Source organism: Pseudophryne corroboree, chromosome 5 (assembly GCF_028390025.1).
Source record: "Pseudophryne corroboree isolate aPseCor3 chromosome 5, aPseCor3.hap2, whole genome shotgun sequence".
Classification (NCBI taxonomy): Eukaryota; Metazoa; Chordata; class Amphibia; order Anura; family Myobatrachidae; genus Pseudophryne; species Pseudophryne corroboree.
Genome location: NC_086448.1, coordinates 117012778 through 117039203, shown reverse-complemented (window position 1 = coordinate 117039203; position 26426 = coordinate 117012778). Strand labels below are relative to the sequence as shown.

Sequence of the window (26426 nt, the reverse complement as noted above, 5' to 3'; positions counted from 1 at the left end):
AATACAGATGGTGGCATCCAGTGGTTTAGAATCTCGACAGGAGTCAGGTAAGTATGCTAACCCCACCCCCAAACCCCCTAACTCTTAACTCTTCCTTACTGCAGCCTAAACCTAACCCTCCCCTCCCACAGCCTAACCATCCCTGGTGGTGCATAAATCTAACCACCCCATCCCGCAGCCTAAATCTAACACCTCCCCTTCCCGCTGCCTAACCCTCCACCTGCAGCCTAAACCTAACCTTCCCATCCCTGCGGCTTACCTCTCCGGTGGCCCGGCAGTCACTTGTTAGGGATCTGGCTGTCAGGATGCCGTTGCCGGGATTGTGATCTCATTCAGGATGCCAGCGCTGGCATTCCGAGCTATGTCGGGATTCGACTGTCGGGATCCTGATTGTCAGAAACCTGACCAGATCCTGCCAGGAACATTACTGCAGTTGGTGAGGTGTACACAAAAAGGAACTGGATCTAGAGCTGCAACTGAATAGCAGGAAGACAGGGTGAAGAGTGCTGCTTAACAATCTTCAGAAACCAGGAACTGGAGCAGCAGAGTCTTGGTTAGACCAGCAGGGAGCCTAGAATAGCAACAAAGTCCTACAGCAGCAAACTACCATGGCAGAGACGTTATAACTGGCAGGGAGGCTCAGACCTGCTTTTTACCTCCCCAAAAGCAATCTCATCTTCCACAGAGAATCAAGCCCCCAAACACTGATTGGGGGCCGCAATCATGTGATTATGATTACAAGTACCAGCAGCTGCAGTGACGGCCGGCATGGAGAGGTGTCCTGGTGCTTAGCAACAGCTGGGGGTAGCAGCCAGTGTGAGCCGATACTTTTGTGCGGCGGCTCGCGATGTCCCGGGTAACTGGCGACACCTGGGAGAGATGTGTTAGTGTCAGTCGTCACAGCTACAGCGGCACATCATAACAGTACCCCTTGAGGAGGGATTAAGGAACCCTTAGATCCTGGTTTGTTTGGAAAGGACTAAATAAGAAGTGAACTTAACCTTGTACTTTCTTGAAATCCAGAATCTTTTCTGCAACATATTCTTGATGCCCATCAATTTCAACAGGAGAGGGTCTCCTAAGGTAGTTTGGCTTAAATGTCTTGAAAAGGATTACTGGTTTTAAGAGAGCACAATTAAACATATTAGGAATTGTTAAGCATCCTGGAAGTTTCAAAGGAGAAGCAATGGGGTTCACTTGCTTGATGATCTTGAATGGACCAATAAACCTGGGACCTAACTTTTTACAAATTCTCATATTTTGGGTGAATAACCAAACCATATCACCCACTTTGAAGGTGCAAACTCTTCTATGCTGGTCTGAAAAGAGTTTAGAACAAACTGAGGCCCTGTACAGGACTGAATTTACTTTGTTCTATCCAGACTTGATCTGGTAAGCAGTCTGGTGCACTTCAGGTAAATTAGTGGGAGCAAGGGAGGAAAAGGAGTAAGCTCTAGGATGATGATCATAAATGCAAAAGAAGGGAAACACGTTGGTGGAAGAATGGCAGGCATCATTAGAAGCAAATTCTACCAAAGGTAGATACTCTGCCGAATTATTATGAAATTTGGAGGTAATGTTCTACGGACTGATTCAATCTTTTCAGCCTGTCCATTGGACTGTGGGTGGTATGCGGATGACAGATTAAGGTTGATGTCTAGCAGACTGCAGAAAGACTTCCAGAACTGAGTGACAAATTGAGATCCTCTATCGGAGACAATATCAAGAGGAAAACCATGAAATACTGTTACACTCACACTGACCCAGGTACACCTACACCTCACTTACCTGTAGCACTCTCCCAGTTACACTCACACTGACCCAGGTACACCTACACCTCACTTACCTATAGCACTCTCCCAGTTACACTCACACTGACCCAGGTACACCTACACCTCTCTTAGCACTACATCAAATACTCAGATTATAGCTCTTATTTTTCATTTGAAATCCTTTTATTAAACCATTTTTATTTATTTTGTTTTTAAAGCTAGGACAGAGGATGAAATATCAAAATAAGAGGAATCTGGACAAGCTCAAGGAAGCAGGAGTCTGTGTCTTCTACTTTTTCAATAGTCCTTTTAAAATGGTTTTAGAAAGTCTTACAGTTCCTGCTTGAAGTTCCCAAAAGTTGTTCTGGTGTTGAGGAATCCACATTCTCAGTTCACCACAATAGGAAAAATTGATTCCTGGTGATTTTTCTCCATTATGGCACACTGTATGGGTAGAGTAAAACATAAAATGAATATAAGGGTGGTAATTTAAAAAAAAAAAAAAAAGACAAACGGTTAAAGAATGTGAAGAAGAAAAAAGGTAGTACTGAAAAGGTAAAAAAACAGCTGAAAGAAGACTCAGGGCAGTATCCTATTAGCAGCAGTACTTTACCGCTGCTAATAGGATCACTGGGGGTGATCCTATTAGTCCCGATGCCGACATCCTTTTCCCTCTATGCCAGCACTTATGGGGGATTGTGCTTCAGGAGCCGCGATAACACATGGGATCCCCAATCCCATGTGTTTTCGTGCAATAGTGGGTCCACTTTCAGCCGATCAAAACGGCCTCTAATTGGATACCGCTATAGTCATTAATTGCAATATCCGCCCATTTTGATCAGCCGAAACAACATTGGAGCTAATCAGATACCGCCCACAGGTAGTGAAAAGGTGAAAGATGGTGATGGTAGAAAAAAGTGGTACTATTACAGAAAAGTTAAAAGATGATGAAAGTAAAATAAATAATATTATATAACACCTCTACAAATTCTGGAATCCTGACATAGAACCTAGCTAGCAAAAATACATCTGGAAATTGGTATAATACATAAGCCCAATGTGTCCCCCAATAAAAGCCCTTTATAGCACACTTCCAGCTGGTGATATCCCTCTACCTCTACGCAGTGTCGGACTGGGGCATGAAGGGCCCACCGGGGGAATGCAGTTATAGGGGCCCATACTTAGGGGTGTGGCCAGCCTACAAAGGCGGTGTGGCCAGCCTCTACAGAGGCTTGAAATACACAATAGTCTAGTGCAGTGTAATGCAACATATCTACCATGTATAATGCAAGTGCACAGTCTGGAACCTGATCCCTAGAGGAAGGAGTAGACCCTCAGGCAGTGGGGCCCACCAGTGGTTTCCCCTGTACCCCTGTGGGCCAGTCCAACCCTGCCTCTACACACTCTGGAATCCTCCTACAGATCCAACCTATCCCACATACATCACAATCTGTTGATTTTTATAATACAGCACCTAGAGATATTTCTACACAAGGATAAAAGCCGGCCTTTAAAATGAATACTTACCCAGCCATTCCAAGTTATTTCAAGCAGTCCTCAGAAGATTCCACAGCCACAGATTGCATCCATTTCCAAAGGCAACTGAACATCAAGGATAACAGTGCAAACACACCATCAAGTGATGTAGGCCTATAGCAGGTTCTCAGCATCCACCGGTGACACTTTAGGGACTAGTGCAGACAGGGCAGGGAATCCTTTATAAGGTGATCTGTGGAGACACAAGATGGGGAAAAAATTACGTCCCTTTTTTCCTATAGAGAAAAGGTAACAAGCGAAAACTAAACCTGTTTATTTTTTTAATAAAACATTTAATTGGATAGTGTGAAAAATTATCTTGTGAAAAATACACTCATAACAGCATTATAATGGGTGTTAAGTCCTTTTCAGACCTAATTGAATCCCCCCTAAGAATGGCAGTCCTCTGAGCTGCAAGGCTGCAAAATGTCGGCTAGGGCAGGAAACTGCAAACAGGAGGAGACAGTGGTAAAGGCAGAGATCAATAGCTTACCGTGAAACCGTCTACTGTCAAAGTCCAGAACTGGAGAGCACGGTTGCAGAGGTAACAGCAGAGGTTAGGATATTGGCTTGTATCTCGCAGTAGGTCCAGGTGTTACAGCCAGGTATGGTATGAGATGCTGAAGATGTAACTTGTGGTAACTACGTTTTGCTTTGCCTGGTATACTAGATCCCTGTACCCGGTTCAGGTTCTTTCCACTCTTCAGAGGTCAAGGGATCATTCAAACAGTTCCCTCGGCAGAGAACTGATTTATTGGCGGTTACTGCAATCTTGTGACGTTAGCAACTGAATTCTAAACACAGACTGCTTACTGAATATCAGGTTCACAATAATCTGGTTCACATCAAAGTACTCAACAATGGAATATGCACATATAAAACATAATTATAAATTAACGATTCAATTGAAATACTATTATATCAAATAACTAGCAAGAAGAACCCAATGTCCTTACTGATAGCGTCCAGGACTAGTGTCTCTAAATCTTCACAATATGGTCATGCTGGAGCTCAATTGGCAGTGTAGGAGCACTTTAATAAAACAAATGGATCCTTCGAAGTGACATTAAAACTGCTGTATGTGATAACAGATAAATGTTCCTGCAATATCGGATCCAACCACAAGGGGCATGGTTGTAACAGAAATGATATACAGTGATAGCTGGTTGTAGATTAATGTTGGAAGGACACCGCTTTCTGGGAAAGATTAAGAGGTCTATTTATCACCATCCGCATCTAATGATGCGGATGACAGGTGATAAACTCAACCAACCTCGCACTGCGATCATTGAGTATATCGCATGGATGTATCAATTAACGCATGCAGAGACAGTGCTTGCGGTCAAGCTCAGTACTTGCGATGCCGTTTCGCAGCATCATCGGGGTATTTTTCGTTAAAAAAAAATACCCCGGAGGCCTGCTGCGCATGCGTCACCGCCCGTCGCTACCACCGCTACCGGGTCCTCTCCCCCGTCGCGACTACCCCCCGTGCCAGATAAAGCACATTCCCCCCCTCCTTTCCCGGATTCATACTCTCATGTCCAGGAAGCAGATGTCTGCTGCTGCTCCGGTGACACCAGCTCCCTGGACAGGTATGTTTTCATTTTTTATTTTTTTTTATTTTACAAGTGATCAGCTTTTGTGTCCATCGGACACACAGAGCTGATCACACTGCCGGGTCCCCGCATAGCTTTCTCTGCCAGGGGGCAGAGAAAGCTGGGCAAAAGGGTGCAGATCGCAGTGCTGCCCTGTGAACTCCCCAGCTCAGGCTGGCGAGATTATCACAGGGCACACTGTGGTATTTAAATTTTTTTTTTTTTTTTAGTAAATTTGGCCACATTGCATTTCTCATTATAGAGTAAATATGGGGAATGCGATGGGGGTTACTAAAAATCACAAAGGGTTTGGAGCAGTTTTTCATAAAAAGTGCTCCAAATGTCCCTTACTACATTCAGGTGATACGAAAATAATGAGAAAAGGGTGTGAAAACCCCCTTTTTCACATTATTTTAGTAAAAATAATGTTAATAAATAGGCCCCAAAGTGCATGGGTATGTAGCTAGCAAATGTCTGTGAGTGGTGTGTAGTGTCCACAATGTCATAAGCTCGGAACTCACCACTCCTCTGCAGTACTCGGTGAGGACTCACTGCTGGAACTGTGCTGGGGCTGCTGTGCAGGCTGTATCCCTGAGACCCACTGTGATCACAGCTGGTGCTGCTGCTGCTGGGATTTAACTTGTATCACTGCCACCGTCGGGTCCCTGGCTCCCAGGATCCTTCTCTGCTGCTGGCCACTATGCCTCTCAGCACCTCTGCACTGCCTCCTGGCTCTTCTTCTCCTGTAGTTGCTGCGGGTGGGAAGGACCTGTGGCTCTCACTGCTGCCTGGCTGCCCACTGTTTACTGCTGCCTGCTGTCCTTTCTCACAGGAAGCTCTCACAGCGCAGCTTCCTCACTCCCGGCATGGTCTCTCTGCACGCTTTCTAAACTTGCGGGTCCTGCACACAGGCTGCTGCCAGGATCTGTGCACATGCAGCCTCTCAAACAGAGTCCTCTGTCTCAGTGCTATATAGAGAATCAAGCCACCAAACTCTGATTGCGGGCCACAATTACGTAATCACGATGACAAGTGCCAGCAGCTGCAGTGGCGGGAGGCAAGGACATACAACCAGCGCGAGACAATTTTTCAGTGCGGCGGCTCAAAATGTCCCGGCTGCCTGCCGGATCATAGCACCTAAATCACTCTTAACTTTTTTATATGCACTAGAGGCAAATGTAAGTCAGGACAAACATGCTGATTGCAAAATAGTAAGCTACTGGGCAGCCACCAGGGGGGGACTGTGGGGACTGGCGTCCCGGACCCTTACAGAGAGGGCGGACCACCCCTGGCTCCTGCTGCCAAAATCTGGAGAGCTGCACCAGTCTGTGAATCAACAGCAGTCTGATGCGTAAGCAGGACTTCTTCTGTAAACCATTCCTGTAGGTCCGCAACACTCCACCTATATGTAACGTCCCAAATGTATGTCATCATATAAGGATGGAACAGTGCTGCAGAATCTTTTTTTTTTTTTTTGGAAGGGAGGGGCCCTATCTTTTTTGTCAGTCCCGGGCCCCATTATTTCTGATGGCAGCCCTGGTAAGCCAGAGCCGCTGGAGTTGGGGCAGTTGGGAGGTATGTATTACAGTGCAACTGAAAGCACAAACAGGGATCTGAAGGACAAAGTGGGAACCTCTAGTGCAGTAAGCAGTTTTGAATCGCCAGCATCACTGCTGGGCATTACTAATATGTGTCAATGTTTATTGGGGCTCATTTCGACCCTAATGCTCACTGCAGTTTGTCGCAGCGCAGCGATCGGGTCGGAACTGCGCCGGCGCCGCAGTGCGCCGGTGCATGGCAGCTTTCATTACCTAGCAATCGCCTCTGAGACAGAGGCGGTCGCTAGGCGGGAGGGGGCTGAACGGCGGCGATAAGCCGCCGTTTAGGGGGAGCGGTCCGGCCAACGGAGGCGTGGCCGGACCGTTGGGGAGGGGCGGGCCGCGGCAGCTGCGCGACGTCTCACGCAGCCGCTGCGGCCAGCGGGAGCGACGAGCAACTCCCGGCCAGCCGCAGGACCTGTTCTGGCCGGGAGTTACTCCTCAAATACAAAGGCATCACCTCTGTGCGATGCTTTTGCATTTGTGCGGGGGGGAAGGGGGGGCTGGCACTGACAAGCGGGGTGGACTAGCCCTGTGCTGGGCATCCCCCCGCATGTCTGAGTTAACGATCGTAGCTGTGCTAAATTTAGCACAGCTACGATCAACCCGGAATGACCCCCATTGAGTTTGATATAGCAATAGCATGTATTGCTTCTAGTAAGGAGATATATTTATTCATCTTAGTCAGGACATTTCAACATTCAAAGACCAGATATTACTGTTCAAGCTCTTTTATAACATATAGGTGACAACAAAAGTGGTTACAATCTATTAACATTTGTTTATGGTTTGTACTTCGTCTGCTTTTCGGCTGCACAGTAACTACATAATACAGTAAGTGCACATCATACTACAACATTGCTTTACAGTCGTCCATGGAAAAATAAAATTTCTCCCAAAGCTTTGAACGGTAACAGAAATACTGTGAAAATCACTCCGATTTTTACGGAGAAATAAACTGTAAGTAATCCGGAGAGTTACAAGAGCAACAGAAACGGCCGCACTTATAGGGATCAAAGTTATCTTGATACAATCTCGTAGTAAAACAAAATCCCTGATCATTTAAACGTGTTTCATAACCCTCAGATATGCCCCTTCTGTTTTCCCAAATAAAAGCATCCACGTAACTTTCTCTGACCTTATTTTTTTATATCTCCGAGTTTAGAATAAGTGCCCCGATGGACTTAAAAAAATCCAGATAACTATAAAACAATTATTTCTTTTCTCGTTTTCTTATCCAATCTGAAAACTTCACATTTCAGAAATGTAAGTGCCGGATGCGTGACCTCATGTCATACCGTGGAAATGAAATTATTTAATGTACAAAAGGATTGCAGGTTTTATACTACTGTGTCCGTTACCAATTGCAATCCCATTCACCCTTCAGTAATTGGGGTGTGATATTATCGTGGTAAAAGCCTTGTTAAACTGTCATTAGATATCAATACCAATTTCTGGAATTCTATCCCTATCAAGTGTAGAACACAATTCCAAATTAGACAAGCACGCATGTTTTTTTTAATTTGACTTATACTCTAGTAGCAACACGACCACACCATTGTCATGCTGCCTGTTACAGCAATAAAGGGTTTAAACAGATTATACTGCATGACAAGTTACTCAAGACAGCGTGCCAAAGGGTGTTTTTTCTCTGTTTCAACAGCAAAAGCAAGATAGCGTTCGCCGTTCTGTTACATAATGGTAAAAGAAGAAAAAGTACAGTGACTTTCATTAACACTTTCATTGGTGTCTCTTTCAGAACTGACGTCTGTCATGGGAAAACCATAGATTACCAGTTCTCCTGGCAGGAAGAAGAATGCATTAGGTCCAGAGGTGGATTTATGGGTAAGGCTGCCCCTAGGCAAAACATTATCGTCCGTCTCTTACTGTTTCCTCCCTCCATACAGCTTTGCTGCGTACAGCCAGCGCTCTGTAGTGGGATCGTGATGAGTAAGCATTGTGGCATGCTACGTGCATATGCATCGCTGGCAGCTACCATTATAGTGTATGCATAGTGTGAGTGTATGCCCCATTATATTACAAATTGTACGCATTGTAGTCACAACAGAAGACACATCTGTATCTCCCCATAGCCTTCTCATTACACCTTTCATAGCTCTCCCCAGTTCCCTCCATATCTCACTGCCCTCCCCCCTTCCACCGCTCACACTGCTTTCCTCACACCTCACTGCCCCCCTACAACCAATGCTGAAAGTAGGGTGGTACGGGGTGGTACAGAGTACCATTAAGTAATATAGTGGTGGTACGCAGTACCACAAGCCCATCGCTGGGGCATAATTTATAAGGGGAATTTTTGTGTGTGGAACATAAAATGGTGTCAGTGGCATAACTGTGTGTGGCATAATATGTAAAAGGCATTACGGTGTGTGGTATAATATGTAAGGCATTACGGTGTGTGGCATAATGTGTAATGGGCATTATGGTGTGGCATAATGTGTAATGGGTGTTACGGTGTGTGGCAGAATGTGTAAAGGGCATTACGGTGTGTGGCATAATGTGTAATAAGCATTACGGTGTGTGGCATAATGTGTAATGGGTGTTACAGTGTCTGGCATAATATGTAATAGGCATTATAGCGTGTGGCATAATATGTAATAAGCATTACGGTGTGTGGCATAATGTGTAATGGGCATTATGGTATTTGGCATAATGTGTAATGGGCATTACGGTGTGTGGTATAATGTAGCCATGCCCCTATTGTCATGTAGCCACTCCCCTAGTTTTGTGTGACCATGCCCCCTCGTGACCATGCCCATTTTTACTATCAGTACCACTAAGAAAAATTTCTACTTGCACCACTGCCTACAACTTACACTATTACCCTTGCACTGTATTTGTCATCACCCCCCCACCTCACTACCTCATCACACTTTACTTCCCACATAAATGCTTCCCCACCCCTCACTGCCCCGCTACTGCTCACATCACATCTCACTGCCAAAAAAAACCCCACCACACCCCTCTGCTGCTCGCACTGCTCTCCTCTCACCTTATGGTGGGTACAGACTATGCGATATGCTCCATAAGCGATAATGCATAGTGTTTCCCCTCCTAGACCGCCGACATAGTGCATACACACTGTGCGATATCGCAAGTTATATCACACAGGGACATCATACCGCCCGAACATGCAGCTTCTGACAATTTTGTCAGCTTGAGCTGCATGTACAGCTGTCAGTGGGGGTCGTTAACGACCCCCTGGACCGCACATCGGGCATCACTTGTAGCATACACATTGGGCAATATTGTAAACAATATCGCGCACGAGGGTAAAAATAAGAATTTACTCACCGGTAAATCTATTTCTCGTAGTCCGTAGTGGATGCTGGGAACTCCGTAAAGACCATGGGGAATAGACAGGCTCCGCAGGAGACTGGGCACTCTAAAAGAAATATTAGGTACTATCTGGTGTGCACTGGCTCCTCCCTCTATGCCCCTCCTCCAGACCTCAGTTAAGGAAACTGTGCCCGGAAGAGCTGACACAACAAGGAAAGGATTTGGAATCCAGGGCAAGACTCATACCAGCCACACCAATCACACCGTACAACTCGTGATAACCATACCCAGTTAACAGTATGAACAACAACTGAGCCTCAGTAACAGATGGCTCATAACAATAACCCTTTAGTTAAGCAATAACTATATACATGTATTGCAGAGAGTCCGCACTTGGGACAGGCGCCCAGCATCCACTATGGACTACGAGAAATAGAATTACCGGTGAGTAAATTCTTATTTTCTCTGACGTCCTAGTGGATGCTGGGAACTCCGTAAGGACCATGGGGATTATACCAAAGCTCCCAAACGGGCGGGAGAGTGCGGATGACTCTGCAGCACCGAATGAGCAAAGGCAAGGTCCTCCTCAGCCAGGGTATCAAACTTGTAGAACTTAGCAAATGTGTTTGAACCCGACCAAGTAGCAGCTCGGCAAAGCTGTAAAGCCGAGACCCCTCGGGCAGCCGCCCAAGAAGAGCCCACCTTCCTTGTGGAATGGGCTTTCACTGATTTAGGATGCGGCAATCCAGCCGCAGAATGAGCTTGCTGAATCGTGTTACAGATCCAGCGCGCAATAGTTTGCTTTGAAGCAGGAGCACCCAGCTTGTTGGGTGCATGCAGGATAAACAGCGAGTCAGTTTTCCTGGCTCCAGCCGTCCTGGCTACATAGATTTTCAAAGCCCTGACTACATCTAGTAACTTGGAGTCCTCCAAGTCCCGAGTAGCCGCAGGCACCACAATAGGTTGGTTCAAATGAAACGCTGATACCACCTTAGGGAGAAATTGGGGACGAGTCCTCAATTCTGCCCTGTCCATATGGAAGATCAGATAAGGGCTTTTACAAGACAAAGCCGCCAATTCTGACACACGCCTAGCCGAAGCTAAGGCCAATAGCATGACCACTTTCCACGTGAGATATTTTAGCTCCACGGTCTTAAGTGGCTCAAACCAGTGGGATTTCAGGAAACCCAACACAACGTTAAGATCCCAAGGTGCCACTGGAGGCACAAAAGGGGGCTGAATATGCAGCACTCCCTTAACAAACGTCTGAACTTCAGGCATTGAAGCTAGTTCTTTTTGAAAGAAAATAGATAGGGCCGAAATCTGGACCTTTATGGATCCTAATTTTAGGCCCATAGTCACTCCTGACTGTAGGAAGTGCAGGAATCGACCCAGCTGGAATTCCTCTGTAGGGGCCTTCCTGGCCTCACACCAAGCAACATATTTTCGCCATATACGGTGATAATGTTGTGCTGTCACGTCTTTCCTAGCCTTTATCAGCGTAGGAATCACTTCATCTGGAATGCCCTTTTTCGTTAGGATCCGGCGTTCAACCGCCATGCCGTCAAACGCAGCCGCGGTAAGTCTTGGAACAGACAGGGCCCCTGCTGTAACAGGTCCTGTCTGAGAGGCAGAGGCCATGGTTCCTCTGAGATAATTTCTTGTAGTTCTGGGTACCAAGTTCTTCTTGGCCAATCCGGAACGATGAGTATAGTTCTTACTCCTCTCTTTCTTACTATCCTCAGTACCTTGGGTATGAGAGGAAGAGGAGGGAACACATAAACCGACTGGTACACCCACGGTGTCACTAGTGCGTCCACAGCTATCGCCTGAGGGTCCCTTGACCTGGCGCAATATTTTTTTAGCTTTTTGTTGAGGCGGTACGCCATCATGTCCACCTGTGGCCGTTCCCAACGGTTTACAATCTGCGTGAAGACTTCTGGATGAAGTCCCCACTCTCCCGGGTGTAGGTCGTGCCTGCTGAGGAAGTCTGCTTCCCAGTTGTCCACTCCCGGAATGAACACTGCTGTCAGTGCTAGCACGTGATTTTCCGCCCATCGGAGAATACTTGTGGCTTCTGCCATCGCCATCCTGCTTCTTGTGCCGCCCTGTCGGTTTACATGGGCGACCGCCGTGATGTTGTCTGATTGAATCAGCACTGGTTGGCTCTGAAGCAGGGGCTCTGCTTGACTCAGGGCGTTGTAAATGGCCCTTAGTTCCAGTATATTTATGTGTAGTGAAGTCTCCTGACTTGACCACAGTCCCTGGAAGTTCCTTCCCTCAGTGACTGCCCCCCATCCTCGGAGGCTTGCGTCCGTGGTCACCAGGACCCAGTCCTGTATGCCGAATCTGCGGCCCTCGAGAAGATGAGCACTCTGCAGCCACCACAGCAGAGACACCCTGGCCCTTGGGGACAGGGTGATCAACCGATGCATCTGAAGATGCGATCCGGACCATTTGTCTAACAGATCCCGCTGAAAGATCCTTGCATGGAACCTGCTGAAGGGAATTGCTTCGTAAGAAGCCACCATCTTTCCCAGGACTCGCGTGCAGTGATGCACCGACACCTGTTTTGGTTTCAGGAGGTCCCTGACCAGAGATGACAATTCCTGGGCCTTCTCCACCGGGAGAAACACCTTCTTCTGTTCTGTGTCCAGAATCATGCCCAGGAAGAGCAGACGCGTCGCAGGAATCAGCTGCGACTTTGGGATATTCAGAATCCAGCCGTGCTGTAGCAACACTTCCCGAGAAAGTGCTACGCTGACTAACAACTGCTCTCTGGACCCTGCCTTTATAAGGAGATCGTCCAAGTACGGGATAATTATAACTCCCTTCTTCCGAAGGAGTATCATCATTTCGGCCATTACCTTGGTAAATACTCTTGGTGCCGTGGACAGACCAAACGGCAACGTCTGGAATTGGTAATGACAATCCTGTACCACAAACCTGAGGTACTCCTGGTGAGGTGGGTAAACGGGGACATGCAAGTAAGCATCCTTGATGTCCAGCGACACCATAAAATCCCCCTCTTCCAGGCTTGCAATAACCGCCCTGAGCGATTCCATTTTGAACTTGAACTTCCTTATATAAGTGTTCAAGGATTTTAAATTCAGAATGGGTCTCACCGAACCGTCTGGTTTCGGTACCACAAACATTGTGGAATAGTAACCCCGTCCCTGTTGAAGGCGGGGAACCTTGATTATCACCTGCTGGAGGTACAGCTTGTGAATTGCCGCCAGTACTACCTCCCTTTCCCTGGGAGCAGCTGGCAAGGCTGATTTGAGGTAACGGCGAGGGGGAGTCGCCTCGAACTCCAGCTTGTATCCCTGAGATACAATTTGTACAGCCCAGAGATCCACTTGTGAGCGAACCCACTGGTTGCTGAAGTTTCGGAGACGCGCCCCCACCGCACCCGGCTCCGCCTGTGGAGCCCCAGCGTCATGCGGTGGACTTAGAGGAAGCGGGGGAGGATTTTTGTTCCTGGGAACTGGCTGCCTGGTGCAGCTTCTTTCCTCTACCCCTGCCTCTGGGCAGAAAGGATGCGCCTCTGATCCGCTTGCCTTTCTGAGGCCGAAAGGACTGTACATGATAATACGGTGCTTTCTTAGGCTGTGAGTGAACCTGAGGTAAAAAAGTTGACTTCCCGGCTGTTGCCGTGGATACGAGGTCCGAGAGACCGTCCCCAAACAATTCCTCACCCTTATAAGGCAAAACCTCCATGTGTCTTTTAGAATCAGCATCACCTGTCCACTGCCGAGTCCATAATACTCTCCTGGCAGAAATGGACATTGCATTAATTCTAGATGCCAGCAGGCAAATGTCCCTCTGTGCATCCCGCATATATAAGACGACGTCTTTTATATGTTCTATGGTTAGCAAAATAGTATCCCTGTCGAGGGAATCAATGTTGTCTGACAGGGTATCAGACCATGCGGCTGCAGCACTACACATCCATGCTGAAGCAATAGCAGGTCTCAGTATAGTACCTGAGTGTGTATACACAGACTTCAGGATAGCTTCCTGCTTTCTATCCGCAGGCTCCTTTAAGGCGGCCGTATCCTGAGACGGCAGTGCCACCTTTTTTGATAAGCGTGTGAGCGCCTTGTCCACCCTAGGGGATGTTTCCCAACGTAACCTATTCGTTGGCGGGAAAGGGTACGCCATCAGTAACCTCTTAGAAATCACTAGTTTCTTATCGGGGGAACTCCACGCTTCCTCACACAATTCATTTAATTCATCAGATGGGGGAAAAGTCACTGGCTGCTTTTTCTCCCCAAACATAATACCCTTCTTGGTAGTAACCGGGTTAACATCAGTAATGTGCAATACATTTTTCATTGCAGTAATCATGCATCGGATGGCTTTAGTAGACTGTGCATTTGTCTCATCCTCATCTACACTGGAGTCAGACTCCGTGTCGACATCTGTGTCTACCATCTGAGCTAGCGGGCGTTTATGAGCCCCTGATGGCCTCTGAGACGCCTGGGCAGGCGCGGGTTGAGATCCCGGCTGTCCCAACGCTGCTGCGTCATCGAACCTTTTATGTAAGGAGTTGACACTGTCTGTTAAGACCTTCCACATATCCATCCAATCTGGTGTCGGCCCCGTCGGGGGCGACACCACACTTATCTGCCCTTGCTCCGCCTCCACGTAACTCTCCTCATCAAACATGTCGACACAGCCGTACCGACACACCGCACACACACAGGGAATGCTCTGACTGAGGACAGGACCCCACAAAGTCCTTTGGCGAGACAGAGAGAGAGTATGCCAGCACACACCACAGCGCTATATAACACAGGGATTTACACTATAATGAGTGATTTTTCCCAATAGCTGCTTAATATATATTATTTGCGCCTAAATTTATTTGCCCCCCCTCTCTTTTTTACCCTTCTTGTATCAGGAATACTGCAGGGGAGAGCCTGGGGAGCTGCTTCCAGCGGAACTGTGAAGGAAAAATGGCGCTGGTGTGCTGAGGAAGAAGGCCCCGCCCCCTCAGCAGCGGGCTTCTCCCTGCAGTTTCTGACTGAAAAATGGCGGGGGTTTTACACATATACAGTCACAGACTGCATTACGTGTATTTTTATGCCAAAAGGTATTTTATTGCTGCCTAGGGCGCCCCCCCCCCCCAGCGCCCTGCACCCTACAGTGACCGGAGTGTGTGGTGTGCAGGGCCGGTGCTAGGTTTCTAGGCGCCCTAGGCAAAGTTTCACTCTATTGCCCCTGCTTACCCAAGTCCGTGTTCTGTAGTTACACGTCCCAAGATCCCCCAAACACACCAACAGTAAACAGTATTTCCCACACTCCTTCTGCACAACTATGGATGGCGACACACTTTGCACAAAGAGATGGACTACAAGCAGTATTACAAACAATGGTACCAGCACACCATCCATGATTAATCACAAAGAACAATAGTAGTACTGCACAGGTGCTATCTCTATGTTGAACCTTTGGAGTCAAATATATGGTCTTATAGTTTAACCACTGATGGCGTAATCCACGGTGAGAGTAAAGGTGGGTACACACTTTGCGATAAATTAAACTATATCGCTCATTTTGACCCATCCTGAGCAACGTTGGTTACTTTATCGCCCAATGTGTAAGCTGCCGCCAACGAGCGATGCGCGGCACCGTGGGTCGTCAATGACCCTCGGTGTCGGCCGTGCATGCAGCTCAATTTGGACTCACTGTCCAAAACTGCATGCTCCGGCCGAAGGCAGCATGACATCACTGTATGATATCATTAGTGATATCTTCAGTGGGGGAGATTCAATTGTTTGAAAAGTCAGTTGGGAGTCTGTTTTTTCCTATCTAATAGACAGGAAAAAAACAAACACGCAACTGACTTTTCAAACATTTGAATTCCCCCAGTGTGTATGCCCACAGTCGAGCGGCCCGGCCCGGGAGGGGAAAAACTAGGCGATGTCGCTCACTGAGCACATCACCTAGTGTGTACCCACCTTTATGTATAAGCTATTAAATAATCAGCACTGCCTAAATAAGCTGTAAATTGGATTTACTATAGTAAGCCCATCAATGGAATATACACTTCAAGTTATATACTGTAGTTAGAGATAACTGGCCTGATTTTGAGTCACATGCATCTCTTTCCATTGATGCACACAGGGCTGTCATCAGAAATTGTGGGGCCTGGGACTGACAAAATAGGCAGGACACCTGCCTAAATAGCAACATTTATCTGTAAAATCCCAGTGTCATAATGAAGCAATATGTTTATCTTCATCCACTATTAAACTTAAATAATGTTTAGCCTGAAACCCCCCAGAACAACAGTACTCTCGATAAGCTACACTATATGGTGCATCATGCAAAGAGGAGATTGCTCATCGCCATGTTCAGCAGGCAGAAGGGGAGGGGTGCGCATGGAAGATGTGCAAATATGAACAGTCCCTGGGAGATGCTGCAGCTACTCAGGGTAGCCGATTCAAAGGGCCGATGCACTGGGACAGTTGTTTTAAAAAATTCCTTCCCAAGCATCTGCCACTATTGTTGTGTAGCCTGGTGCAGCAGGTATAGGTGCTAGGAGCCACAGGCGGACCCCCTTTTCTGTCCGGGCCTGGGACTGCAGTCCTGGAAGACCCCCCCTTGGTGGCAACCTTGGATTCACAAAGTGCATAGCACGTTTTACCATACAGAGCATGCACAGAAGAGAAGTTCAATCATATGCGGATCCGCCAGTAAGCACTTCAAAGTAATTGAGTAGATAACCACCAGTGTGGTCAACCTTTCACGTGTTTTGCCCATTACAGAGGGCTATATCAAAGAGAAAGTGATCCAAGGGTGCTCCTATCTCCTTTTATAAGGGCAAAGATATTCAATTACCATCAATTAATTAATTATTTAACGTGTGTAAATGGTATGTGTTCAGGATCCCGGCTGTTGGGATACCGGCAGCTGTAATACCGACACCGGAATCCAAAAGCCGACAGTCAAGATCCCGAAGGTAAGTATGAACTGCCGGGTTAGCTTTAGGCTGCGGGACGGGGGGGTAAGTATAGGCACACTCTGGCAGGGTTAGGGTTAGGATGTGGGGTGGGGGAGGTTAGGGTTAGGCTGCAGAGAGGGGGGGGTTAAGGTTAGGCACTAAGGGGGGAGTGTTAGGGTTAGGCTGTGGGAAGGGCGGTATGGTTTAGGCACCACCGCAAGGAGGTTAAGCACCAATAGGGGAGGTTTGGGTTAGGCTGCGGACAGGGAGGGGTAGGGTTAGGCTGCAGACAGGGGTGGTTAGGGTACCCTGTGGACCCTTGTCGGCATTTCCGCAATCGGGATGCCGGCGTCGATATACTGACCACCGGCATCCCGACCGCCAGCTTTTCATACTAATCCCATGTAAACACGTATAGCCAGTATTAAGTGTACTCAATGTTAGTAAATTATATCAAATAGTATAATATATGAAAAAAATAGTAAACATTTGGGACATTCTAAAAAAAATAAGAATTTACTTACCGATAATTCTATTTCTCATAGTCCGTAGTGGATGCTGGGGACTCCGTAAGGACCATGGGGAATAGCGGCTCCGCAGGAGACTGGGCACATCTAAAGAAAGCTTTAGGACTAACTGGTGTGCACTGGCTCCTCCCCCTATGACCCTCCTCCAAGCCTCAGTTAGGATACTGTGCCCGGACAAGCGTACACAATAAGGAAGGATTTTGAATCCCGGGTAAGACTCATACCAGCCACACCAATCACACCGTATAACTTGTGATCTGAACCCAGTTAACAGTATGATAACAGAGGAGCCTCTGAAAAGATGGCTCCCAACAATAATAACCTGAAGTATTGCAGACAATCCGCACTTGGGATGGGCGCCCAGCATCCACTACGGACTATGAGAAATAGAATTATCGGTAAGTAAATTCTTATTTTCTCTAACGTCCTAAGTGGATGCTGGGGACTCCGTAAGGACCATGGGGATTATACCAAAGCTCCCAAACGGGCGGGAGAGTGCGGATGACTCTGCAGCACCGAATGAGAGAACTCCAGGTCCTCCTCAGCCAGGGTATCAAATTTGTAGAATTTAGCAAACGTGTTTGCCCCTGACCAAGTAACTGCTCGGCAAAGATGTAAAGCCGAGACCCCTCGGGCAGCCGCCCAAGATGAGCCCACTTTCCTTGTGGAACGGGCTTTTACAGATTTTAGCTTTGGCAGGCCTGCCACAGAATGTGCAAGCTGAATTGTACTACAAATCCAACGAGCAATAGTCTGCTTAGAAGCAGGAGCACCCAGCTTGTTGGGTGCATACAGGATAAACAGCGAGTCAGATTTCCTGACTCCAGCCGTCCTGGAATATTTTCAGGGCCCTGACAACATCCAGCAACTTGGATTCCTCCAAGTCCCTAGTAGCCGCAGGCACCACAATAGGTTGGTTCAGGTGAAAACGCTGGAACCACCTTAGGGAGAAACTGAGGACGAGTCCTCAATTCTGCCCTGTCCGAATGGAAAATCAGATAAGGGCTTTTACAGGATAAAGCCGCCAATTCTGACACGCGCCTGGCCCAGGCCAGGGCCAACAGCATGACCACTTTCCATGTGAGATATTTTAACTCCACAGATTTAAGTGGTTCAAACCAATGTGACTTTTGGAACCCAAACTACATTGAGATCCCAAATTGCCACTGGAGGCACAAAAGGAGGCTGTATATGCAGTACCCCTTTTACAAACGTCTAAACTTCAGGGACTGAAGCTAGTTCTTTTTTGGAAGAAAATTGACAGGGCCGAAATCTGAACCTTAATGGACCCCAATTTCAGGCCCATAGACACTCCTGTTTGCAGGAAATGTAGGAATCGACCCAGTTGAATTTCCTCCGTCGGGCCTTACTGGCCTCGCACTACGCAACATATTTTCGCCAATTGCGGTGATAATGTTTTTGCGGTTACATCCTTCCTGGCTTTAGATCAGGATATGGATGACTTCATCCGGAATGCCTTTTTTCCTTCAGGATCCGGTGTTCAACCGGCATGCCGTCAAACGCAGCCGCGGTAAGTCTTGGAACAGACAGGGTCCTTGCTGGAGCAGGTCCCTTCTTAGAGGTAGAGGTCACGGATCCTCCGTGAGCATCTCTTGAAGTTCCGGTTACCAAGTCCTTCTTGGCCAATCCGGAGCCACGAATATAGTGCTTTCTCCTCTCCATCTTATCAATCTCAGTACCTTGGGTATGAGAGGCAGAGGAGGGAACACATACACTGACTGGTACACCCCCGGTGTTACCAGAGCGTCTACAACTATTGCCTGAGGGTCTCTTGACCTGGCGCAATACCTGTCGAGTTTTTTAATCATGTGGACGACTTCTGGGTGAAGTCCCCACTCTCCCGGGTGGAGGTCGTGCTGAGGAAGTCTGCTTCCCAGTTGTCCACTCCCGTAATGAATACTGTTGACAGTGCTATCACATGATTTTCCGCCCAGCGAAGAATCCCTGCAGCTCCTGCCATTGCCCTCCTGCTTCTTGTGCCACCCTGTCTGTTTACGTGGGTGACTGCCATGATGTTGTCCGACTGGATCAACACCGGCTGACCTTGAAGCTGAGGTCTTGCTAAGCTTAGAGCATTGTAAATGGCCCTTATCTTCAGGATATTTACGTGAAGTGATGTATCCAGGCTTTGGATATTCCTTCCCTGTGTGACTGCACCCCAGCCTCGCAGGCTGGCATCCGTGGTCACCAGGACCCAGTCCTGAATGCCGAATCTGCGGCCCTCTAGAAGATGAGCACTCTGCAACCACCACAGGATGGATACCCTTGTCCTTGGTGACAGGGTTATCCGCTGATGCATCTGAAAATGCGACCCGGACCATTTGTCCAGTAGGTTCCACTGGAAAGTTCTTGCGTGGAATCTAGCGAATGGGATTGCTTCGTAGGAAGCCACCATTTTTACCCCGAACCCTTGTGCATTGATGCACTGAGCCTTGGTTCGGTTTTAGGAGGTTCCTGACTAGCTCGGATAACTCCCTGGCTTTCTCTTCCGGGAGAAACACCTTTTTTTTCTGGACTGTGTCCAGGAACATCCCTAGGAAACAGAAGACAAGTCGTCGGAACCAGCTGCGATTTTGGAATATTGAGAATCCAATCGTGCTGCCGCAACACTACCTGAGATAGTGCTACACCGACTTCCAACTGTTCCCTGGATCTTACCCTTATCAGGGAATCGTCCAAGTAAGGGATAACTAAAATTTCCTTCCTTCGAAGGGATATCATTTCGGCCATTACCTTGGTAAAGACCCGGGGTGCCGTGGACCATCCCTACGGCAGCGTCTGAACTGATAGTGACAGTTCTGTACCATAACCTGAGGTACCCTTGGTGAGAAGGGTAAATTTTGACATGAAGGTAAGCATCCTTGATGTCCCGAGACATCATGTAGTCCCCTTCTTCCAGGTTCGCAATCACTGCTCTGAGTGACTCAATCTTGAATTTGAACCTCTGTATGTAAGTGTTCAAAGATTTTAGATTTTAGATTTAGAATCGGTCTCACCGAGCCGTCTGGCTTCGGTACCACAATAGTGTGGAATAATACCCCGTTCCCTGTTGCAGGAGGGGTACCTTGATTATCACCTGCTGGGAATACAGCTTGTGAATGGCTTCCAAAACTGCCTCCCTGTCAGAGGGAGACGTCGGTGAAGCCGACTTTTGGAAACGGCGAGGGGAAGACGTCTCGAATTCCAATATGTACCCTTGAGATATTACCTGAAGGATCCAGGGGTCTACTTGCGAGTGAGCCCACTGCGCACTGAAATTCATTGAGAACGGGCCCCCACCGTGCCTGAGCTTGTAAGGCCCTAGCGTCATACTGAGGGCTTGGCAGAGGCGGGAAAGGGTTTCTGTTCCTGGGAACTGGCTAATCTCTTCAGCCTTTTTCCTCTCCCTCTGTCACGAGGCAGAAAAGAGGAACCTTTTGTCCGCTTGCCAACAAAGGACTGCGCCTGATAATACGGCGTCTTATTTTGAGAGGCGACCTGGGGTACAAACGTGGATTTCCCAGTTGTTGCCGTGGCCACCAGGTCTAAAAGACCGACCCCAAATGTCCCTTTTCAAAGGCAATACTTCCAAATGCTGTTTGGAATCCGCATCACCTGACCATTTTACTGGTAGAATTGGACAACGCACTTATACTTGATGCCAGTCGGCAAATATTCCGCTGTGCATCATGCATATATAGAAATGCATCTTTTAAATGCTCTATAGGCAATAATATACTATCCTTATCTAGGATATCAATATTTCCAGTCAGGGAATCCGACCATGCCAACCCAGCACTGCACCTCCAGGCTGAGGCAATTGCTGGTCGCAGTATAACACCAGTATGTGTGTAAATACCTTTTTGGATACCCTCCTGCTTTCTATCAGCAGGATCCTTAAGGGCGGCCATCTCATGAGAGGGTAGAGCCCTTGTTCTTACAAGCGTATGAGCGCCTTATCCCCCCTAGGGGGTGTTTCCCAACGCACCCTAACCTCTGGCGGGAAAGGGTATGCAGCCAATACTTTTAAGAAATTATCAATTGTTATCGGGGGGAAACCCACGCATCATCACACCCTCATTTTATTTCTCAGATTCAGGAAAACTACAGGTAGTTTTTCCCTCACCGAACATAATACCCCTTTTTGGTGGTACTCGTATTATCAGAAATGTATAAAAACATTTGCCATTGTCTCAATCATGTAACGTGTGGCCCTACTGGAAATCACGGTTGTCTCTTCACCGTCGACACAGGAGTCAGTATCCGTGTCGGCGTCTGTATCTGCCATCTGAGGTAACGGCCGCTTTAGAGCCCCTGACGGCCTATGAGACGTCTGGACAGGCACAAGCTGAGTAGCCGGCTGTCTCATGTCAACCACTGTTTTTTTATATAGAGCTGACACTGTCACGTAATTTTCAACAGTACATCCACTCAGGTGTCGACCCCCTAGGGCAGGCATTTTCAACCGGTGTGCGGCGGCACACTAGTGTGCCGTGACTGGTTGTAAGGTGTGCCGCGGAGCTAGAACCGCTGCCGTACCTTCAAAATAAACTGTGAGCCCAGGCAGCAGCAGCACTGGGATCCTCTGGGAGGCACAGACTCAAGCGCGCATGAGCCCGTGACCTATGCCATGGAGATGCAGCAGTGACATCATAGGTCACGCCCGCCGCATCATCGGTCATTCCACAAGCCAGGCAGCCCGCCCGCATCCACACCTACCCTCCCTCCTGCCCGCCACGCTCCCGCATCCACTCCTGCCCTTCCTCCTGCCCGCGACCCTCCCGCATCCGCACCTGCCGCCCGCATGCAGGCACCCACAGATGTCCGTCTGCTGCTCAGTGCTCACAGCACTGTATGCAACCCCCCGCCATTGAGGGACAGACAAGGAGGAGGACAGATGACGGTAGGGGCTAATATTTGTGGGGAATAAAGTATGGGGGACCAATGTAACTTATGTGGGGGGCACTGTAACTTATTTGGGGAGGAATATATTGTATGTAGGGAGCAATGTAATTTATGTGGGGAGCAAAATGGTTTATGTAGGGTGCAATGTGATTGTTTTTTCTATGGGGAATAATGTAATCGTTTTTTTCTGTGGAGGCCAATGTCTGTGTGTGTGTGGGGGGGGGGGGGGGGGGGGAGGCTTTTGATTTACTGTGGGGGGCCAACGTCTTTGTTTTTTTCCCCGTGGGGTACTGATGGTGTGCCTTGGCAATTTAAAAATATTGTTCGGTGTGCCACGAGTTAAAAAAGGTTGAAAATCACTGCCCTAGGGGGTGACATCACTGTTACAGACACTCTGCTCCGTCTCCACATCATTTTTCTCCTCATACATGTCGACACAAACGTACCGACACACAGCACACACACAGGGAATGCTCTGATAGAGGAAAGGACCCCACTAGCCCTTTGGGGAGACAGAGGGAGAGTATGCCAGCACACACCAGAGCGCTATATATATATATATACAGGGATAACCTTATATTAGTGTTTTTCCCCTTATAGCTGCTGTATGTTTTAATACTGCGCCTAAATAGTGCCCCCTTCTCTTTTTTTAACCCTTTCTGTAGTGCAGGGAAGAGTCAGGGAGCTTCCCTCCAACTGAGCTGTGAGGGAAAATGGCGCCAGTGTGCTGAGGAGATAGGCTCCGCCCCCTTTTCGGCGGCCTTATCTCCCGGTTTTTTGTATATTCTGGCAGGGGTTAAATGCATCCATATAGCCCAGGAGCTATATGTGACGTTTTTTTTTTTTTTTTGCCATGTAAGGTATTTCTGTCATGTTTCATTGCGTCTCAGGGCGTCCCCCCCAGCGCCCTGCACCCTCAGTGACCGGAGTGTGAAGTGTGCTGAGAGCAATGGCGCACAGCTGCAGTGCTGTGCGCTACCTTATTTGAAGACAGGAACGTCTTCTGCCGCCGCTTTCTCCGGACCTCTTCGCTCTTCTGGCTCTGTAAGGGGGCCGGCGGCGCGGCTCCGGGACCCATCCAGGCTGAACCTGTGATCGTCCCTCTGGAGCTAATGTCCAGTAGCCAAGAAGCCCAATCCACTCTGCACGCAGGTGAGTTCGCTTCTTCTCCCCTTAGTCCCTCGATGCAGTGAGCCTGTTGCCAGCAGGTCTCACTGAAAATAACAAACCTAAACTAAAACTTTCACTAAGAAGCTCAGGAGAGCCCCTAGTGTGCACCCTTCTCGTCGGGCACAGAAATCTAACTGGGGCTTGGAGGAGGGTCATAGGGGGAGGAGCCAGTGCACACCAGTTAGTCCTAAAGCTTTCTTTAGATGTGCCCAGTCTCCTGCGGAGCCGCTATTCCCCATGGTCCTTACGGAGTCCCCAGCATCCACTTAGGACATTAGAGAAATATAAATACATTATCCCTTCACGCACTACAACGGTCAGACGCATTCCTCATGCACTACAACACTCAAAACTCCCCCCATACAACGCCCAGGTGCACTAAAACACTCAAACCCCCCCTACAACGCCCAGACGCATCCCCTCATGCACTACAACGCCCAGGCGCATCCCCTCATGCACTACAACACCCAGACGCATCCCCTCATGCACAACAACATCCAGACGCATCCCCTCATGCACAACGCCCAGACGCATCCCCACATGCACTACAACATCCAGACGCATCCCCTCATGCACAACGCCCAGACGCATCCCCACATGCACTACAACATCCAGACGCATCCCCTCATGCACTACAACACCCAGACGCATCCCCTCATGCACTACAACACCCAGACGCATCCCCTCATGCACTGCAACACCCAGGCGCATCCCCTCATGCACTACAACGCCCAGGCGCATCCATTCATGCACTACAACGCCCAGACGCATCCCCTCATGCACTACAGCGCCCAGACGCATCCCCTCATGCACTACAATGCCAAGACACATCCCCTCATGCACTACAACACCCAGGCGCATACCCTCATGCACTACAACACCCAGGCGCATCCCCTCATGCACTACAACGCCAAGACACATCCCCTCATGCACTACAACACCCAGGCGCATACCCTCATGCACTACAACACCCAGACGCATCCCCTCATGCACTACAACACCCAGACGCATCCCCTCATGCACTGCAACACCCAGGCGCATCCCCTCATGCACTACAACGCCCAGGCGCATCCATTCATGCACTACAACGCCCAGACGCATCCCCTCATGCACTACAGCGCCCAGACGCATCCCCTCATGCACTACAGCGCCCAGACGCATCCTCTCATGCACTACAACGCCAAGACACATCCCCTCATGCACTACAACACCCAGGCGCATACCCTCATGCACTACAACGCCAAGACACATCCCCTCATGCACTACAACACCCAGGCGCATCCCCTCATGCACTACAACACCCAGGTGCATCCCCTCATACAATACAACACCCAGGCGCATACCCTCATGCACTACAACACCCAGGCGCATACCCTCATGCACTACAACACGCAGGCGCATACCCTCATGCACTACAACACCCAGGAGCATACCCTCATGCACTACAACACCCAGGTGCATCCCCTCATGCACTACAACACCCAGGTGCATCCCCTCACGCACTACAATATTCAGACACCCCCTCCCCCCCCCCTTCACCATACACTACAACACCCAGACACATCCCCTAATGCACTACAACACCCAGGGACATCCCCTCATGCACTACAATATTCAGCCCCCCCCCCCCCCCCCCCTCCATATACTACAACACCCAGGGAAATCCCCTCATGCACTAAAATATTAAGACCCACCCCCCTCCCCCCATATACTACAACACCCAGGGACATTCCCTCATGCACTACAACACCCAGACACCCTCCTGATGCACTACAACCCCTCCCCTTCATACACTACAACACACACACAGCCCTCATACACTACAACCCCCCCTACATACACTTCAGCACACGCACACACACACACACACACACACACACACACACACACACACACACCCTAATAAACTACAACACCCAGGCCAACCCCTTCACAACAACTCACCAGTTGCTGCTGCACATCGACCAGGCAGTCTCTTGCTGCACTGCAGTCTGGAGCTCTATGCAATACGTGCACACACTGCTCCCACCTCCTCCAGAGCAGAGAGCAGGTCCCGCCTTATGTGTGAGAGATCTGAGGCTGAGAGGAGGAAGAGCAGGTAGAGGAGCTAGGACGGGGCATGCACTTCATCATGTGCACACGCCCCTTAGCTGCCTGCTGTCTGTGGCTGATTACGCTGTAGCTGATATCTCAGTAGATCCAAGCGCCTGACCACCAGTGTGGGGTGATGGATTACAGTGGGTTCGGACATAGGGGCGGCTGTGGCTGATAGGACCCACAGCTGCCGATGTCATGTAAAAGTAGGACAACTTTACTTTTTTGTGGAAATGATTATGTGCCGCCCTCTGGTGGCCGGCGCTCTAGGCAGCTGCCTAAAGCTGCCTAATGGTAGCGCCGGCCCTGGTGGTGTGCAGTGGGAGCAATGGCGCACAGCTGCAGTGCTGTGCGCTACCTTAATGAAGACCGGAGTCTTCTGCCGCCGATTTCATCTCCATCTCTTCTGTCTTCTGGCTCTGCAAGGGGGACGGCGGCGATTTTTAGCTCCACGGTCTTAAGTGGCTCAAACCAGTGGGATTTCAGGAAACCCAACACAACGTTAAGATCCCAAGGTGCCACTGGAGGCACAAAAGGGGGCTGAATATGCAGCACTCCCTTAACAAACGTCTGAACTTCAGGCAGTGAAGCTAGTTCTTTTTGAAAGAAAATAGATAGGGCCGAAATCTGGACCTTTATGGATCCTAATTTTAGGCCCATAGTCACTCCTGACTGTAGGAAGTGCAGGAATCGACCCAGCTGGAATTCCTCTGTAGGGGCCTTCCTGGCCTCACACCAAGCAACATATTTTCGCCATATACGGTGATAATGTTGTGCTGTCATGTCTTTCCTAGCCTTTATCAGCGTAGGAATCACTTCATCTGGAATGCCCTTTTCCGTTAGGATCCGGCGTTCAACCGCCATGCCGTCAAACGCAGCCGCGGTAAGTCTTGGAACAGACAGGGCCCCTGCTGTAACAGGTCCTGTCTGAGAGGCAGAGGCCATGGTTCCTCTGAGATCATTTCTTGTAGTTCTGGGTA

The 26426-nt window shown here is 48.8% G+C and overlaps 1 protein-coding gene and 1 long non-coding RNA gene across 8 annotated transcripts in view; both read right to left on the bottom strand.

The window, feature by feature from the left end:
* Positions 1 to 26426, bottom strand: part of KIAA1217 (KIAA1217 ortholog) — a 1254604-nt gene that overhangs the window by 608402 nt on the left and 619776 nt on the right. The gene's annotated exons all lie outside the window — the stretch shown is intronic.
* LOC134927328 (uncharacterized) lies at positions 1934 to 25385 on the bottom strand. Its single transcript, XR_010177613.1, has 3 exons — positions 25297 to 25385; positions 3300 to 3501; positions 1934 to 2216 (listed from the first exon to the last, which is right to left on the bottom strand). It is a non-coding gene; the product is annotated as an uncharacterized LOC134927328 (long non-coding RNA).